Raw genomic sequence first — 12,236 nt, 5'->3', positions numbered from 1 at the left:
CTGGGGACAGGGAAGGCCACGCCATCCGCTTGGGGCTGCACCTCTAAGTGAATCCACAGCCCGGAGAGATGGTGGAAGGGCGTGGAAAGGGAGCAACCAAGATAGCTGTTGCAGATGTCGCCCAACTCACGGTCACACCTATGGGACCAGGAGCCCTCTGTGGGCTGCATCTGCCAGGCAGGTTGCTGCCCGGCCCAGGTCCACACTCTGGGGGTGCAGACACAGGGGAGGCTGGAGGGACAACAGGACGAGAGACAGAAGTGACCACGCAGCTGTGTCTGCCCTGAGCTCAGCCGCAGCCAACACTGTATAAAATGCCACCTGTCCTGACGAGAGGCTTTGGGCACCCTCTCGGATCGTTTGTCTCCACTGGGTTTCTGGCTCCCACTTCAGTGGCTGTGTGAGGTGTAACCCTCCCTTCTAGACTGCGAGTCCCGCTGGACCCCGGGACCTTTGCACCTGAGCCCGGAGCCTCCCTTGTCCTACCCTAGTCCCTGAGCTGCTAAAAATGGCAACACCGTGGGTGGTGGAGGGGCAGGTGGGCACCTGGGCTGGGACACCCCGAGACACCACGGAGTCCCTCTTCACAGCAGGGAGGACCCCGGCCAGGGACCTGGGAGTGGGGCCAAGCGGGGGGCCGGGGCAGGGTTTTCTTCTCCTGTTTACGCAGCAGGGGGAGCCTGGGCCTCCACGCCCGGGGTCCGGAGCATCAGCCCCTCCTGTCTAACTGGCCTCTCGAGACAAAGCAAGAGCGGACACCTGTGCTCTAAAAACGGACGGAAAATTTGTGAGCAAAAGAGACATGGTGGGGCCCAAGCAGTGGCCATGAAATGCACAGATGCCCTTCCCAGCAGGCTGGGGGACCGTGTCCCCCACACCCCGCAGGTCCCTGAGCCCCCAAGGAGGGACCGTCCTGTGAAACCCCAAAGCAGATGCCAGCTCCCTGCGCCATCATTCCTGCCCTGAGCTCTAGCTGGACTCCTTCCGAAGAGCTGGTGCCGGGCTGAGGGGCCAGCTCCTCTCCGGACCACCCTCCCTCTGCCTCAGACGGGCAGCTGTGAAGCCAGCCCCGCCGCAGAGGGACCAGGTGCAGGGACCTGTCCCCAGCTGGCCGAGAGGTCAGAAGATGGTGAAGTAACAGGAGAACTTCATTCTAGAGAAACAGTCTGTGTAACTATCCCTGGTATTAGGGAAGGAAAAAAACAGGATGAGGTGAAGGACTATGAAATATTGTGAGAATTAATTGTTCAGTTTAATTGTTCCAAATTATTAAACATGACAATTGCATAATGATATAATTGGCTGTTGTTGTGCATTAATGTGGCAACACAAACCCCAGGAACACTGTGTCTTCATTAGTTAATCATGAGGTCAGTCCCTGGAGGGAGCTCGTTGGCATCTTGCCGAGTGTGGGGTGGGTGGTGGGGCCTCAGGAGTGTCAGAGTGGCCAAGGTCACGGCCAAGTCCTCAGGGCCGGCTCCGGGAAGAGTGAGCTGAAAACTCTCGGGGGTCACCTCTTCTCGTTCCACATCTGTCCTTTCCAGGTAGCTCCCAGCGTCTTCCCTCGTGAGTGGCAGGACGACAGACTGAGCCCAAAGGAGGCAGGTGGCCCAGACGGAGAGAAGCCGGAACCTGGGCCCTGGACAGCTGGGCCCCGTGGAGTTGCAGCTCCTGCCCCCGCACCGCGTGGCCCCTGCTGCTCCCTCCTCTAGGCCCTGCCTCCCCCGCCGCCCTGCCCGTGGGGAGCGCGCTGCCCTCCAAGACCTGCCCCAGAGCTTGCTTGGCCACGAAGCTCTTCCGGACCCTTCCCTGGCCTCCCCTCCCTGGCCTCCGCCGTGCGTCTGAGTCCCACCTTCGTCATTTGTGCCCTTCCAGGCTGAGCTCCGCAAAGGGGGGTGCGTATCTCACGCACCTTGGTGTGTGTCACACTCACACAGACACAGACACACACTCACATACCCGAGCACACCGCTCCGCAGGTGCAGGCTGCCAGGTGACCCCTCAGTGCTTTGTGACTGTAGTTGGCCGTAGGGACACAGCCTCTAACCCAGAGATCACATAGGCTCGTCCGGAGGCCACACCAGCCCTGGGAGAGCCATGCAGAAGACAGTACAGGACCAGTGCCCAGCCCCGGGAACAAACTAGGACGGAGGGAGGAGCTCCGGCCAGAGCCCTTAGGGATGGAGCCCTTAGGGACTCTTGCAGGCAGGGCTGGGACTGACTGAGCCCTTGGTGCGGAACATGGATGCTGGATAGGGCAGGGAGAAAGGGGCCTTTCCAGCTTGATAGGAGTCTGGGGCAAGAGCTTTGGTTGAGAATGACAGGCAACACTGGCCAAAAGGAGTTAGTGTGGCGGCTGCTTAGGGAGAGGAAACCCCAAGAGGAGGGGTGGAGAGTGTCCTGGACTGTGCCCGCTGCCCCTCAGCACTTCCGGTGGGAGCTGCCGTTGCCCTAGCGGCGCACATCTCCAAGCTGAGGGCCGCAGAGGAGGGACCAGCTGCCCCGTCAGAAGTCAAGGAACCTCCGCTCTTTCTGAGAGCCAAGCCTGGGCTCAGAGCTTTAGGTACCTGCTCTTGGTGGAGCCGCCCATGAAGCCGTTGGTCGGGCAGCACCATTTTGTGCTTCACAGACGAAGAGACAGAGGGTGGAGAAACAGTGGCCGATTATCGTTCCTAAGCGCAGGTTCGTGTTCTGACTCGTGGACAACAAAACTGATGTTCACAGACACCACGGCAGAGCAACCCCTAGCAGCACATTCACCACTGCACATTGTGGGATGCACGAGCGGTTAGTAATGACAGCCCAGCACCCACCCGCAGAATCCCAGGTAAAGGGGAGACCAGGCCACCGATGGCGTCTTTGACGCGTCGGAGCCAGGGAGCTCGATCTGGGCTCCTCAGAAACCCAGGGCTCTCCCTGCACCAGTGTCCACGGGTTCAGCAAGGATTTGAGTTTACTTTCACTTTCTAAGTACAATTTCTTACCTATTTCTAAAATTAAAATACATTGAAAAATATAATAGCTTGGAACAAATACCATGTTCACTAAATAAATAAGTAAATATAGCAGCCAATGTGTAAACACACAGGAGACCACCAAAGTTTTAACTTCAATTGCTAGGTTAATGTGTTCTTATGCAGACTCCCAAATCCCCTGCCCTGTTAAAATATCCTGAAATTGCAAAGCAAGACATTTTTAAACTTTTGGCGTTTGTAATAGTTGATCTATAGGAACCTGATTTTTCTCAGCCGTGTGCTCAGAATGCCATCGCCCAGTGGGTGTTGTGCGCACGTGCCAGCAAGCACTGTGGGTGCCTCTGTGTAGCGTGTCTGTATTTCTCAGAGGAGCCTTAGTGTTCCTTTTGACGACTTTATGATAATTGAATGAATTTGATCTTATGAAATAATGTAGGCTATTAAAAGGTGGCTTTTGTCCTATTTCATGTCCTCCTTGTAGGATTCCATTGGCAGCAAGATCCCCTGCTGGCACGAGAGCCTCTGAGAACCGGTGGGTTGCACAATGGCTCTGCGAGGCCCCGGCCCTGCGGGTCCCCCTGGGAAGTCCTGGCCTCTGCCAGGTTTGGAAGGAGGCCTGTCATCCACCTTGCGTGGGCGGCAGCGCTGGGGAAGCCACCTGGGCATTTCCACATTTGGAGGCGCTCTCAACCCCGGCCGGTCCCGTCCCTGGCACAGAAGAGGACAGACAGCAGAACCCAGGAGGGCCTGGGGCCATCGCCCTGCCGGTCACTCCTTCCTCCTGCATCCTCCTCCACCCTGCATTCCTCCCTTCCAGTCTGTTGACACAATAACACTGAGTTGTTAGGTGACAGTCCACCGTGTCAGCGCTGATGGCCGAGGACAGCCCAGCCTCCACAGATGAGGCTCCACCATCACACGCTGGACCACCGAGGACGGCCCCACCGCCCAGCCAGCCCCCGACTCCCCAGCACCTTTGCTGCAGGGGAGGATCAGAGACTCAGGGCAAGGACGTCCCCTTTGCCACTGTTTCCACTGTTGCCAAGTGTTCCCGCCTTGGGAAAGGGCTCACACGCCATGGCAGCCCCTGCCCGGCGCTGCCCCTGTGACAGACAGAGACATAACGGGGCTGCACTGCCAAGGACCCCTGATGCTCCAGCCTGGGCGACGGCGAGACACAGGGAGCATTCCCATGTCACAGGCACCTGGGGCCAGGCCCGGGGGGTTCTGCGACTCCAGGGGCCTCTCCCACAGGGAAGAGCCACCGTGAGAAGGGCTCAGGGCTCCGGCCGGCTCTGGCCAAGGTGCTACAGTCTCTGCATCTCAGCTCCCCTGTCGGCAAACGGGGGATTGGTAACGCCTGCTTTGAGGGCTGCAGCTGGCATCAGGAATCCTGCATGTGAAGGTGGAGCTCTTGATGGCGCACGCGGCGGCTTGTGAGCTGATTGTCTGCGTTCCGCGGTGGTTCTCAGATCCTAGAAGGTGAGGGATCACTCCCTTAATTTGAAAAGCGAGGACAATACAGCCAGGGAGAGACACAGGGAACTGCAGACAGCGCTGAGGTGGCCCTGAGTCCTCCGTGCAGTCACCTTTCTCCCCAGGTTTGCGCCGGCCTGTGAGTGTCCGCCCTTCGTGTGGATGCACCGGGCCCAGGGAAGCCGCGGACACGGCTGGCGCCATGGCCCGCTCCACACACTGAGCTGCCCCACCAGAGGGCAGAGGACTAGAACCAGGCCAACTCCGTTCGCTCCGGGAGCTGCAAAGGAAGACGTAGACTTGGGCAAAAGCGTCCGTGCTAGCCCACAGCAACGCATTTACAAAATTTAGAATAAACAACATGTGCAAAGGTGTTCACAGCCAAACGCATTCCTGGATGAGGTTGGGCCTTCCTTGTCTACGTGTGGCTTGCCTACCTATCGATTAGTATATTTTTAACTTTTAAAATTGTATTCAAATGTTATTGTATAATATTACTCTCTACCTAAACTTCTTTACACAGAATTAAAATTGCATAATTTCAAAATGCCCTCTATTCATACCTTAATATGCCCTTTTGTTTCTCCTCAGTGGCCAAGCACAGATGCTAAATATTGAGATCAGCGGGCACGTATCTTGTGTTCTGCTTTTCTTATGCTTATTTTCTCTGTAACAACCTTTCACCACATGTAAACAGGAGAATGTCAGTTTTCACTTTGATTTTGTAACTGAATAGTATCAGACTGTAGTGATAGGCTATCCTTGGTGTAAACATTCTCTTCTCGCTTTGATTTTTCTAACGTTTACTTTTGTGAATAGTGCTACGATGAATAACTTTACAAAGATTAGATGTTTTTCTCTTCAATTATCTTATTGTAATATGTTTCTCTGGGTGGCATCGTTATGTTAAAGAGTTCCAGTGGATGTTTGGCTTTAGTTACATTTCCAGGTTGCTTCCCAAAATGATTGCGCCAAATATGTCTGACCCTTGAACCTAGACTGAGTTCTCCACCCCGAGGCCAAACACAGCTGAGACCGTTCTGAACAGGCTAGGCGAGCAGGCACCTCGGCCCCGGGCCCTCTTCCCTCCGCAAACACCTCTGCACCAAACGCTTAACGTGCACTCAGTTTCTTCTGTTTTTCTGTGTGTTATCTTCCCAACTTAGCTCTTGGATGAAAGGAGGAAGATAAAATCAGTAAGTGTCTGCAATACACAGGGCAGGGTTTCAGACACACAAACTGCACAAGAACATCATTCCTGTCCCCATTTCTGAAGGTGAAAGCCGAGGCTTACGGGGCTGGGATGCAGAGGCAGGGCCCCCTTCCAGGCTGTGGGGAGGGCTCGCGGAGGTGCGAAGCTCTCAGAACAGCACTGGGCAGATCAACGGGCCAGTAAATGTTAACTATGGCAGTTTTATTTGGCCCATAGTAAGATTCAGTCGATAAGCATTTTTACTGAGAACCTACTGCATATAGAAAGCTATCTTCTAACATGGGGCCTGCCCTCCTTAGACCAGCAGAGTGACAGGAGGGTGGCAGCCAGAACATTCAGCGGATGGCGGCAAATGACATTTTTTTAAGTGCAGGAAAGAGCAGAGGAAACACAGGGGAGGCAGAGACCCGGAGGGATCTGGAAAGCCTTTGTGGACAGTTAACATGCAGGATGGGCCTTGGATTTGGGATTCTGCAGCGGGAGACGGTGGGAGGGGACGGAAGCTTCTAGGCAGAGGGAAGGCGTGAGAGGCTCTGCAGGCCGGGAGGGTGGAGCAACTAGTTCCGTGCATCGGGGTTCAGCGAGGCCGGAACCCAGAGAGGGTGTGTGTGGAGGAAGGGGGACCGTGTCCTGGGTGTGGGCGGGATCTGGGACCTCAGCAGCCTGTCAGCCGTCAGGGACAGACTCGAGGCCAGGCCCCGGGAGCACAGCGAGGCCCCAGGAGCACAGCGAGGCCCCAGGAGCACAGCGAGGCCCCGGGAGCACAGCGAGGCCCCGGGAGCACAGCGAGGCCCCGGGAGCACAGCGAGGCCCCGGGAGCACAGCGAGGCCCCAGCAGGAAGGGGGCCGGCACACAGTGCGCGGCAACGTCAGGGTCAGCAGCGCTTGAACACCTGGACGGGGGCTGGAACGAGGGGTCATGGGCAGGGAGTCACAGACGACGGGAGGCCCACGGCCGCACACGGCACCAGGAGGACAGTCAGGCTGACCACAGGCCACTGTTACGGCAAGTGTCACAGCGGGTGGTCCCAAGGACAAACCGAGCGGCACATGGAGAGTCAGGGAATCAAGTTTATTCGCCAGCTGGCTCAGAGGGGTCTTGCCACCAAATTCTGAGCCCTGTCTACCCGATTTTTCCCACTTTCATTAGATTGGGGTGGCCCGAAGGGTGGGGTCTCAGGTGGCTAACGAGGCAGGTAATAGGTTAGTTGATGCGCCAGGTAATAGGTCAGTATTATGTTGATGAGGGTCTTCCGAGGGGTAGGGGTCCCAGGTGATTGATGTGACAGGTGGGGGTCTTCCTTATCACCGGTGCCTGCCTTGAGATGTCCCAGTGAAAAGGAAAACCCCCATGTATTACTTGGCGCCTCAGCCACCTGAGACCCCACCCCTCACAGAAGACCCAGATCAGCGTAATACTAACCTATCACCTGGCCCATCGACTAACCTATTGCCTCAGCCACCTGAGACCCCACCCCCTGACCACCCCACCTTAATAAAAGTGGGAAAAATCAGGTAGACGGGGCTCAGAATTTGGTGGCAAGACCCTTGATTCTCTGACTCCCCGTGTGCCACTCGGACCACCCGCTGTAACACTTGCTGTAACACCAGCCTGAAAGCGCGTCACGGGCCTGGGGCTGAAGAGAGAGGACAAGTGCGGGTTTGGAAGTCACCTCTGGGAGGCAGAGGGTGCCCAGGAGAGTGAGACCCCGGCATGACCTTTAGTGGGGGGTTTCCAACAGTCCAGGTCTGGCAAAAGCCAGCGTGACGGGCCACCTGGGCTGCAAAGAGAACCCATCTGGGTGGTCAGTGAGGACAAAAGGTGAACACGTGTGTGCGGAACAAAGACCCCAGCGGAAGGCGTGAGAGAGAGAGGGAAGAAGCACTAATGGTGGCGTGAGAGACCCGAGCAGACAGGCATGGATGGGACAAAGGGCCCGCACTGAGGGGACTGCCACTTAGGAAGAAGAATGCGCAACAAGGTAAGAGCACAGCAGGGGGCACAGGGCAGATGTAAGGAGATGGGGACAGGGACGTTGGGGGCCTCAGTGGATCTCCTGTCTTCTCAGCGAAGTGAGTTTCTGGGGCTTTTCAGTGAGTGGGGAGGCCAGGCCTGGAAATGTGTGATGACAACGCTGTCGTCGGGGACTCAGGATGACCTGGCTCTCCCTGAGCTCTCTCGGGCCACCGGGGGCCGTGTGCACGCTCAGCTCTCTCTCCCCCTCCCGCTTATTCTCTCTCCCTCCCTTTGATCTGTCTTCCTCTGCAATAACCCTGCCAATAGCACGAGTCTCCATATCTAAAGGCACTGAGACCCAGAACTTGATTGGATCTTTCAATTTCAAATTTTCAGTTCCAGGAAAAGAGAAAGTGCTGGGGGGGCAGTTGGGCAACTCAGCAGCACAGGCTGCCACGCGAGGCCACCTCGGCCCACGCCTCTGCCCAGCCACACGGGCTGGCAGCTCCCCCACACCCAGGCTCAGCCCCACGCGGGCTGGCAGCTCCCCCACACCCAGGCTCAGCCCCACACGGGCTCCCAGCTCCCCCACACCCAGGCTCAGCCCCACGCGGGCTCCCAGCTCCCCCACACCCAGGCTCAGCCCCACGCGGGCTGGCAGCTCCCCCACACCCAGGCTCAGCCCCACGCGGGCTCCCAGCTCCCCCACACGGGCTGGCAGCTCCCCCACACCCAGGTTCAGCCCCACGCGGGCTCCCAGCTCCCCCACACCCAGGCTCAGCCCCACGCGGGCTCCCAGCTCCCCCACACCCAGGCTCAGCCCCACGCGGGCTCCCAGCTCCCCCACACCCAGGCTCAGCCCCACTCGGGCTGGCAGCTCCCCCACACCCAGGCTCAGCCCCACGCGGGCTGGCAGCTCCCCCAAATCCAGGCTCAGCCCCACGCGGGCTGGCAGCTCCCCCACACCCAGGCTCAGCCCCACGCGGGCTCCCAGCTCCCCCACACCCAGGCTCAGCCCCACGTGGGCTCCCAGCTCCCCCACACCCAGGCTCAGCCCCACGCGGGCTCCCAGCTCCCCCACACCCAGGCTCAGCCCCACGCGGGCTCCCAGCTCCCCCACACCCAGGCTCAGCCCCACGCGGGCTGGCAGCTCCCCCACACCCAGGCTCAGCCCCACGCGGGCTGGCAGCTCCCCCAAATCCAGGCTCAGCCCCACGCGGGCTGGCAGCTCCCCCACACCCAGGCTCAGCCCCACACGGGCTCCCAGCTCCCCCACACCCAGGCTCAGCCCCACGCGGGCTCCCAGCTCCCCCACACCCAGGCTCAGCCCCACGCGGGCTCCCAGCTCCCCCACACCCAGGCTCAGCCCCACGCGGGCTCCCAGCTCCCCCACACCCAGGCTCAGCCCCACGCGGGCTCCCAGCTCCCCCACACCCAGGCTCAGCCCCACGCGGGCTCCCAGCTCCCCCACACCCAGGCTCAGCCCCACGCGGGCTGGCAGCTCCCCCAAATCCAGGCTCAGCCCCACGCGGGCTGGCAGCTCCCCCACACCCAGGCTCAGCCCCACGCGGGCTCCCAGCTCCCCCACACCCAGGCTCAGCCCCACGCGGGCTGGCAGCTCCCCCAAATCCAGGCTCAGCCCCACGCGGGCTGGCAGCTCCCCCACACCCAGGCTCAGCCCCACGCGGGCTCCCAGCTCCCCCACACCCAGGCTCAGCCCCACGCGGGCTCCCAGCTCCCCCACACCCAGGCTCAGCCCCACGCGGGCTCCCAGCTCCCCCACACCCAGGCTCAGCCCCACGCGGGCTGGCAGCTCCCCCACACCCAGGCTCAGCCCCACGCGGGCTGGCAGCTCCCCCAAATCCAGGCTCAGCCCCACGCGGGCTGGCAGCTCCCCCACACCCAGGCTCAGCCCCACACGGGCTCCCAGCTCCCCCACACCCAGGTTCAGCCCCACGCGGGCTGGCAGCTCCCCCACACCCAGGCTCAGCCCCACACGGGCTGGCAGCTCCCCCACACCCAGGCTCAGCCCCACACGGGCTGGCAGCTCCCCAACACCCAGGCTCAGCCCCACGCGGGCTCCCAGCTCCCCTACACCCAGGCTCAGCCCCACACGGGCTCCCAGCTCCCCCACACCCAGGTTCAGCCCCACGCGGGCTGGCAGCTCCCCCACACCCAGGCTCAGCCCCACACGGGCTGGCAGCTCCCCAACACCCAGGCTCAGCCCCACGCGGGCTCCCAGCTCCCCTACACCCAGGCTCAGCCCCACACGGGCTCCCAGCTCCCCCACACCCAGGCTCAGCCCCACACGGGCTCCCAGCTCCCCCACACCCAGGCTCAGCCCCACACGGGCTGGCAAACAGACCCCAAAGGCCCCCCATCTAGTGGGAGGGACGATGGTTAATGGAACAACCACCCCAGTGAGGCTGAAGTTGCCGTGGCGCTCAGAGGCGAAGGAAAGAGTAACGGGCCTGAGCTCACAGGGCAGTGGGGGGGGAGCGGGCTCCCCAGGGACAGGCCTGTGAGCTGAGCCCCAGTAGCTGAAGGGCGAAGGGGCCAAGGGTGGCGAGAGGGGCACCAGACCTAGCAGGTAGGCGCTGGGGGTAGGTGTCCCCAAGCCCACAGGCAGGCCCCTGAGCAGGACCTGAGGGAGCCTAAGGGTGAGAAGGGGCGGGGAGGTGGGGGCCGTGGGGAGTCAGCCCAGGAGGGGCTCAGGGCGGATCACAGCCCTGGGGAGCTGGGAAGAGGGTTGTGCTTGGTGGGGAGGGGACAGACAGGAGCAGATCTGCATTTCGACAAGATCCCTCAGGCTTCATAGGAACAAACACTGAACTCTTAGTATCTCACTCTGTTCCTTCCTTCTTAAACGAGCCAGTGCCGTGTATGTAAGAGAATAACAGCTTTGACTTTCCCAGCATTTAACCACCCGCAGCCATGCCCTATTATTGTTCACATTGTTTTCTGTCTTCTCTCACGGGAAAAAACATTCCATGATTTGTGTCTGCTCTGTCCTCTGTTACTTTCCCACACCTAGGATACCGTCTAGAGTTTGCTAAATAGAATTTACAGGCCATTAATGGGCTTGCGCCGAGCTCCTGCACTAGGTCCCACAGACCAAAGCAAAGGGAGTCACCGGTGCTGATGTTCCCTGCCACCAATCCAAAGCTGAGTTGTTGATCTGACCTTCCAAGGAATCAGGAAAGAGAGAGACAATAGCCATATCCCCACCCAGGCCAGTTTAAACCAGCAGGAGGAAGTCCCCTCTGCTTTAGCCTTTACGGGAAAAGTAACTTTAAAATGACCAACTGCTTTTTGCTTTCTGTTTCTTCTCTCCTCAGCCCTTTATGTCTACAAACGAAACACTCATCCTATTTTATGGAATGAGGCGTTGCCAATTCTAGAATCACAAAAAAAAAAAGAGTGCCAATTAAGATCTTCAAACTAAATTTGTTGTCATTTTGGCTTTTGATAGTTTTAATAGGCACTCAATGAACATGTGAAAGAGAGTGCGGTCTCCCACGGGGAGGAGGGAGAGCTCCCTGCAACCCCGGGGCAGCAGCCCTGGGCAGGTTCCTGAGATGCAGGTGGGCTGGGCCTGGGGAGAAAGACAGGACCTGCATCCCCAGAGCTGGGTTTGAGAAAGAGTTTTGCTACCTACTAGAATGACACCTTTGTCGAGTTATTTAATGTCTGAACTTACAACTCCTCAAATGTGACCTGGGTGTGGTAACACCCCCCTCCCCACCCGGTCGTTGCAGAGGCTGAGTGCAGAGCTGTGTACCCTGCAGGGCTCCACGCATATATTGGTCACCTCTGCCGCGAGGGCCCTCCTGGGAGTCAGGGGCAGAGAGGTGCCCTTCTGGGAGTACGCTGTGGCATTGGGGACAGGAGTGAGCCGCCGGGATGGCAGGGGATGACCGGGCTATGGGCATCTCCTGCTGCCGCTGCCCAGGACACACTCTTTCGCTGAGCCACGGCAGAGTCCGGGAGTCAGACTGCGCCGTCATCTGAAGTCCCGGGCAGCTGAGCGCTGGCCACATCAGAGCACGTGGCTAGAGAAAACAGCAGATCCCTGGAAGAAACTTGGCTCAAGGACTCTACAGACAAATGGAAATCAAATTTAGTTTCTCTTCGTCTTTAGAACATATTTAATCAAAAAGAAGAAAAAAGAAGGGGGCGGGGCCTTCTGGCAAAAGCTGTCCCTCCGGAGGAGAAAAGCCTTTCTGTGACAACTCCTCTGCATGCTGGATTTGGTGTGCACGGTGGGGCAGGGACAGGGAGGCTGCCCTCTGGAGGGGCAGGGGCAGGGACAGGGAGGGTGGCCCTCTGGAGGGGCAGGGGCAGGGACAGGGAGGGTGGCCCTCTGGAGGGGCAGGGGCAGGGACAGGGAGGGTGGCCCTCTGGAGGGTCAGGGGCAGGGACAGGGAGGGTGGCCCTCTGGAGGGTCAGGGGCAGGGACAGGGAGGGTGGCCCTCTGGAGGGTCAGGGCAGGGACAGGGAGGGTGGCCCTCTGGAGGGGCAGGGGCAGGGACAGGGAGGGTGGCCCTCTGGAGGGTCAGGGGCAGGGACAGGGAGGGTGGCCCTCTGGAGGGGCAGGGGCAGGGGCAGGGAGGGT

The sequence above is a fragment of the Eulemur rufifrons genome, chromosome 4 (genome assembly GCF_041146395.1).
Source record: "Eulemur rufifrons isolate Redbay chromosome 4, OSU_ERuf_1, whole genome shotgun sequence".
NCBI classification, from domain to species: Eukaryota; Metazoa; Chordata; class Mammalia; order Primates; family Lemuridae; genus Eulemur; species Eulemur rufifrons.
This window is presented reverse-complemented; position numbering follows the sequence as displayed.